The sequence below is a fragment of the Gasterosteus aculeatus genome, chromosome 20 (genome assembly GCF_964276395.1).
Source record: "Gasterosteus aculeatus chromosome 20, fGasAcu3.hap1.1, whole genome shotgun sequence".
NCBI lineage: Eukaryota > Metazoa > Chordata > Actinopteri > Perciformes > Gasterosteidae > Gasterosteus > Gasterosteus aculeatus.
Window position 1 is genome coordinate 9,569,654 of NC_135707.1, and position 7,337 is coordinate 9,576,990.

The following is a 7,337-nucleotide window of genomic DNA, read 5'->3' on the forward strand; positions in this document are numbered from 1 at the left end:
CGAGATCTTCATCTGCTCCGCAACTGCAGACTCTTGCAGGATTGATAGTGAATCCCTTTTTCTTATCTCTTGAGATAATTACAGCATTGTTAATGCATGCTCACTCACGCGCGCTCATCCTCACCCCATTTAATTCACTCAATGAGTCCTTTTTTCACGCGCGTCAGGCGCCGGATGCTTCAACCAAAACCCTATAAAAGGCTCTCTTAGGGATTGAATTACATGCGACGTGATTAACCTCTTTTCAACAACGGCGCAGGGCCTCAAAACCTGCAGCCCAACACAGAAGGAAGGCGGTCCAATCCGGCTACGGGTTATTTACCTCCTGTAACGTTATATGCATCAAGTTAAGCCAAATCATCTGACCTCCACCGGGTCACGGGAGACACAACGAGCACCGAGCCGCGGGTTCGATTCCCACGGAACGGCTCATTTTTCGCGGCCGTGGTGCAACACAGAAGCACGGCGAGGTTCACGGAGAGATAAATGAGGAACCGTCGACCAGAAGGAGTACACATACTATAGAAGCCATTATATGGTATATTATAGTAAGCACATTTAAACATGGGGTGCTTTACTTTGCTTCTGCAGCAGTATCCCGGTCATTAGGCCAGTCGTTTGGAGAGACCCGTTAGAAAAAATGGACTGCGGCGAGGGGGAGATAACGTTTTCCGTTACCTGACCCCGGCAGGAGGAAACCCGGACACACGACGGCTAGAAAGTATTTACGAGAACGTACATTATTTGTAGTATTAGTATCAAAAAAAGCAGGCAATATTTTATTGAAATTCACACGTCAGGGCCGAGACGTGAACGGCCACTGTCGCGTTTAAAAAATGTGTGCTGTTTAACGGCGAGTCGCATCGCGGCCGCCGCTTCTGCTTCTTCTGTCAACACGAAGCGAGAAGCTTCCACAGCGCCGGTCCGCCGCGACCAGATAACGGCTAAAAAGAGCCTCGGTTTCAGAGTTCGTCTGGAGAGAAGAAAAAAAACAACAAAACGTGTTGTTGCTCCCCTCCTCTCGCGTATATTATTTGCTTACCTAGAGTGTCAGGGCGACTCAATTCCCCGCTGTGGCGCAGGAGACCTCAAGTTAGCTCCAAGGAAAATGCAACTGACCGCCGATACGGTGCAAAGTATCGCAGCTAAGTTAGCGGGCTAGCTAGCTTAGCGTGCTAACGATGGTGAATGGTTGGAGGGGGCAGAAGGGGGGAGTGTGGTCCTCTCCGTGCCGTCGAGACAAGCCTAAAAAAAATAAAAAAACAAGCCCGGGATGAGCCGTTTTCTCACGTTGAACGCGGCTACAGGACCGCTGTCCCGGGGCAACCGGCGGAACAACTGGTGACATCCATTTGAAAAGGGCATGAATGTGATGAAGGTTCAGCCGGGGGAGACGCTGCGCGGGCGGACGTGCTCCTGCCTTTCCCCGGGGTCGGGTCCGTCTGACTGAAGCTCCGCTGCCGATGTGCGGAGCGCGCAGAGGCAGCATCATCCCTCCCTCCTCCTCCACCTCGACCCGGAAGAATAACCACATATCTGATCTGGTCCTATTCCACTTTACATTGTCCCAAAATGTTACGTCTGCATGCAAATGATCTGTCCATCAAGGTGCAGAGTTTGTTTGCCAGTGAATAACAAACAAGAACGATTACACAACATTGTTGTTAATTATTGTTTTCAGTAATTAAAGGACTTTATACTGAAAAGTTGGCGACAATGAAAATGATGTGGCTTAAATTCCACAAGTAACACAGTGCTTTAAACTAGGCTCGTTTGCAAAGTTTGACTTTATCAGTCAAAGTAGTATTTGCATAATAGTTTTGCAACACAACCTTGCAGTACATCTAAGAAATTAACTCTTAAAGGGTAAAATGAATGAAAATGATGGTCCATGCAATTTACTTCTTTGTGAGAAGGCTGTACGAGTGTTTTAAAGACCTCAATGGTGTCCATCGCTAAAATACCTAGTTTGTCTTGAAAAATTATAATTAAAAACAGGAGAAGATGCTACAGGAATTTCAATACACTTGTTTGAAACTGCTGTAACTGTTTTTCTTCTTCAAAATGATTTGTTTTACAAGGGGAAACAGAATCAGCTTTGTTGTTAACGTATGCTCATGCTTACATTTCATTTGACTTGGTTTATCCTTTGCTCTCCACATACTGTACATGCAGATTCTTTTTACAAAAGCAAGAAAAAGATTTAAAAAAAACAGGGAAAACACAAAAAGAAAAACCGGTGTAGGAATAAACGTTTAACAACTGTTTAATAGAGATATACATATGATTATATCCAAGTAAAAAAAAGATATATATATGTACATATAAGAACATAACTTAGACAGTGTAAATGAAGGTGCAGTATGACTATGCACTATGTGCAGTGCTCTGTTGGAAAAAGTATTAGGACCAAAGATTGAAACATGTGAGCTGACCCTGTTCTATCCTCCCAATAAATACACTTGAACATCTGAATCTTGTCATGCAGATGTTAAATGTTTTTTGTTGGCTTAAAGGGAGTGTGTGTGCTTTAGTGACATCTAGTGGTACGGTTGCAGATAGCAAGCAACAACATGAGCCTCATTCCCTCATGTGTGGAAGCGTATCTTTAAGACTTTATTGCTGTAGAAAAGGCCGTAAAGGTATTTTTAACCTAAATATAACAAAATATTTCTATATACATAGCATGTAATATCTCACTATAAGAAAAAATCCCAAGTGAAAAATATATAATGTTACTTGTAAATTTGATCAATTATTATAATCAATAATGTTGAAGACAGTCATAGCATCATTTATCGTGCCGTCTGTCCTCCTGTCTGCCTTGTCTCACCAATGAGACGTTAACGAGACAAAACAGTTAAAGAGAGACAGCTTCAGCTTCATCAACCTTGTAAAACACTGCTTTTCTAATGCTTTTCTACCAAGCCAAATCTGCATGTGCTCGGGTAAACATAGTGGGAAGTATGAGATTAGCTGATTTAATGAGCTTTCACTTTTGTGAACATATTTATGTTGGTCTCAGTTTCTCAGCCTCTCAGTATGCTGACACGTTGTGTTTATGCGTGCGTTTAGAAAAATGTCGTGGCTTATCAACGCTCCAACCTTTCATTATTTTGCACCGTGTACTGTTTAAAAATGTGGCTGCTGTATTTAACATAATTGCTGTTTTTCAGATTCTAAGGGATCCATCCATCGTATGTCCCGAATATATCTGTCCTAATCAATCAAAGTGCTTCATCTTACCAAATTCTTGTCAGGTAATTTGTTTAAACATTTTTGATAATGAAAGAAGGTTTCATAATGTGAATTAATTGGGAAACTTCAACATCACAATTTGGCAAATGAAAAGTCGAGAAAAAGAAAGTTGTCTCACTACAAGGAAGTGTTTATGGCAAATCGGATGCTCTCATTTAGTAGACACTATTAATACAATAGGATGTCTACTACGTGGTCCATCAGGAGAGTGTTTACATGGCTTGACTGCAGGCATAACCTTTTTTTCATCACAATTTAAATAAAAGAAGCACTTGATAGTACTCAGACGGTTGCCAGGCAACACTAGCGACCTGACTCAGTGCGTCCCTTTTTTTTTGTTGATGGCCAGCATACGATGTGCAAGATGTTGTGTCAGTCCATTTTTTTACACATGCAAATTGGTTTGTGTCGGCATTGCTCTCCAACTGCTGTTGCATAATGAAGTCAGAGACGAGCAGTGTCTCATTATTATGACTCAAAGTTTTAACTGCACCGACAGAAAAACCTTGACTGGATGAAAGCCCAACAGCAATACAGCTGCACTTCTAGGTCAGGTCATGCGGAATATATTCAGCACAGCCAATGACTACGGTACACATCCTATTTCCTTTCTCGCCTGACAAGCTTGTCATCTTATATGAGTCAGTAAACATCTGAAAGATGTTCTCACAACTTTTTTTAATTTTTTACTTGTGCCAATAGCTACTTTTGGGGTTCAGCAAATCCTCATTAAAGCTGGGAATGCTTTATTTTGAAAAATCTTTATATTTTAATTTCTTGGAAATACATATTTGATGCTTTGATGCTTTCTATTCTGCTTTCAGAATAGCACAACACGAATAGCTGGTGGCACACTTTTTCTCATGTATATGGTCTCTTATTCACAACTCACATGCTCATGTACCATCTACACACACACACACACACACACACACAAACACACACACACACACCACGCAAACATACAGGCACACACGTGAGAGCTCTGTGCATGTGCATGTGTGGCTTCCATACCACCCCAGAGCAGAAAGCTCCACCATCGCTTACTTAATCTCGTTTGAAACGATAACCCTAGCTGGCAGCATGGATGCCTGCATGTGTGTGTGTGTGTGTCAACGTTAAGATCAACTTCCTCATGAAAATGCATTTGCTTCTGCTGCGTAGTGAAAAGGACGGTTTAGAGAGCACCAGAGACGTCTGGGAGCGATACCAAACACTTTCCCTGGTTTGACAGGAACAATATTTGTGGCATTGAGCACAGCTTCTGCAAAATCTTTGACTTGATGCTTCTGGTTGAAGTATGCTGCTCCAGCCCGGTACAGTAAGTGATGTGTGCACAAGGTCCAATGCCCCACAGTTACAGCTTATAGCTTAACATCCCCCCATAAAGACGTTCGTATTCGTTTTTGCAATTGAGCTCAAGCAGTCTCTAGACATACTTTATTTATGTAGCCGGCAGCAACAGTGTGCCAGCACTGAAAAATAAATGATACACTTGGGAAGACCTTCCTCTAACTCAGCATTTTCCCTGCGAGTGTGGGCCTTGATTCGGCGTACGGCGGGACAAGGACAGCGAAGTAGCGGTAAATATACCACATTACACCAGCATCCCTCGCGTCGCAACGGTCTGCGCAGCATCTCAGGGGCCACTGTGGTGAGTTTCCATGTGTAAGATCTTTGGTGTGGAGATGTCTGGATGCTGCGGGCCAGCACAGATTTGTGGATGTGCTGGAGGCCCTCAAAGATGTTTGTGCAAAACACTGACTGAATGGACTGAGAATTACCACACACATCCCAGGGCAGAATCCTGCTCTAATCAAGATTACCGGAAGCCAGTCTGCAGGGGTTAATGCTGACAGGTGAGCTTGCTTTTACCTGAACTACTTTATATATCCCTGGAAGGAAAAGTTTTGCTCACATCCACTTTTATAAACGTTCGGTTAAATAAAGGGTTTTGTTGCTTCTTTCGTAACTATTTGGCATTTAAGAATCTAAGAACTTCTGAAAGAAAATCACTCTTTTGTTAAAACTGTTCGGGAAAAACAGGGTGTGTTTGCATGTAGGAATTATCCACTAAACAAAGACTTTTCCTGACAAATGGTCACAGTCAGGTCACCAGGTTCTAACTATTATTTGATGAATCTGATTTTGTTTGCACATGTGGCCCCTTTCTACATGCACAGCCTCCCATTAAACACATGGTGGCAGCAGCACTCCACTGACAGGAGTCATCTGTGCATACAGGTCCCAGAAACATCAATATCAATACTGGTTCACGTTATTGTCTTCCTATTTTAAAGCAAATTCTGCTTGATTTTCTTATTGTTTTTTCTTTTGCTGTATTTTTTAATGTAAAGCTTTTTGAACATTCCTGGACAACAACAAAATGCCGTTCAGTGTGCATGTAGGATTGTGCACGTGTTCGTGCCTGCAACGTTTGGCACTTTAATTTTAGGACTGAATGTGTGAACACAGTATCAACAGAAGAGCCAATGCACCTGGGGAAGTGTTTGGAGTTTGCATTTCATCATCTGATTCATCACATCTCAAGACAACTGAAGACAAACACTCCAATAATTGATGTACGACCTGATGTCATCGGACACTCACCATGGGCTAAATCATTATTTCTATTAAATATATGCAGAAAGCATAATGTAATGTGATCAACAAATCATACATTTGGAAAATGTAGAGTCAGACTGTGAGATGTTGCTAATAATGTATGTCAATGGTGTTTGACAAAATGTCGAAAACACTTTTCAAGTGTTAAACACAAGATATGAAGAGAAAGCGGAACAACAAACTGACATTCAGGAGCTGCTGAGGTTTAAAAATAAGTTGTTACCAGCAGCAGACAATCTGCCCAACGTTGCTCTGCCTTCAGTAGGTGAAACATCAAAAAATCCACCTCATCATTACCATCTGTCAGATTGTAATTCTCACATGTGCCTTTTAGTTTTGAGAATATTTCCTCACTTGGTCCATGTGTCTTTCTGTGTTGGAGGCCGCCTTTCATATCATCTGTCCTCAGAAGATGACATGAACCGACAGAATCATATTTTACTTTTTCCTGGATACCGATAGCTCTCTTTTTATATTCTTTCTTTCCTCAGGAAAACTGTCCCCTGGTTACAGGACGCTGCCGAACCTTCGCAGGTGGGTGTGGACATTTATTCATCACCCTGTCCCACCAAGTCACCATCAGCCACGTGACCCTGGGTCACGTACCAAAGAACATTTTCCCAACTGGCACCATTCAGAAGCCCTATAAGAGATTTCTGAGATAATTGTTTAAACTTGTCACAGATCCTGTTTATTTCACATACAGACATGTGGACTACAGGGTATTCAATTAGATCTCTCTCTTTCTTTCTTGAAGGGCATGATGACTTGAAACGCAACTAGGAACATTTCTTTACCAAAAAATAGTAACAGGGTGTTAAAATCTATTCAAAACACATAAATGACTGGATGCCATGTTGCCGGGGATTTCTACTATCTAAGCACACTGCTCGTGTGTGCTTTTGTACTACTTTTTGCCTCTTTTCTGTTTGTCTATTCCAGAAAGTATAGAGTGGTAATATCAGTATATCTCTTTATGATGCATGTGGTTTGAATCACAGGATCAAGTTTTGATTTAATTATACTGAAATCCCTCAACACGGTGGTGTTATGAATCTATATGGCATGTATATATGTATCGATGAATATATATATATATATATATATACCTTCAACTGAGTCTACCAACCCCTTGTAGGTGGAAATAGAAAGTAACATGCATTATGTGAGCTGTTTTTACGTTACGAAGCAGCCAAATCCTCCAAGTACGCTTGTCTTCCTCCACTTTGTCCCCACCAGGATGCGCCAGAGATCTGCTCGGTCCGGCAGTCAACGAGTGTAATTGTTGCCTCAGTCCCACAGTGACTCAGCCAAGTCACATGAGCCGAGCAAAGTCAGAGATTTGTCCACGTGTGCTGTGGGTTCAGATCACCAACAGGAGAGTGATAAATACCAGCAAGTGAAGAGCTGTCAAAAATTCTAGTGCCAACAATGCATACATATTTCAAATACTA

General features: G+C 41.9%; 1 protein-coding gene across 2 annotated transcripts in view; it reads right to left on the reverse strand.

The window, feature by feature from the left end:
• The window catches only part of galnt1 (UDP-N-acetyl-alpha-D-galactosamine:polypeptide N-acetylgalactosaminyltransferase 1), a 29,800-nt gene extending 28,266 nt beyond the window's left edge, over window positions 1-1,534 (reverse strand). Inside the window, exon 1 of one of the 2 annotated variants that reach the window (XM_040165994.2) lies at window positions 1,043-1,534. The gene's annotated coding sequence lies outside the window, so the exon portion shown is untranslated. The remainder of the gene's footprint in view (window positions 1-1,042) is intronic. The other variant, XM_078095081.1, reaches the window with a different exon arrangement.
• Window positions 1,535-7,337: the final 5,803 nt, after the last annotated feature.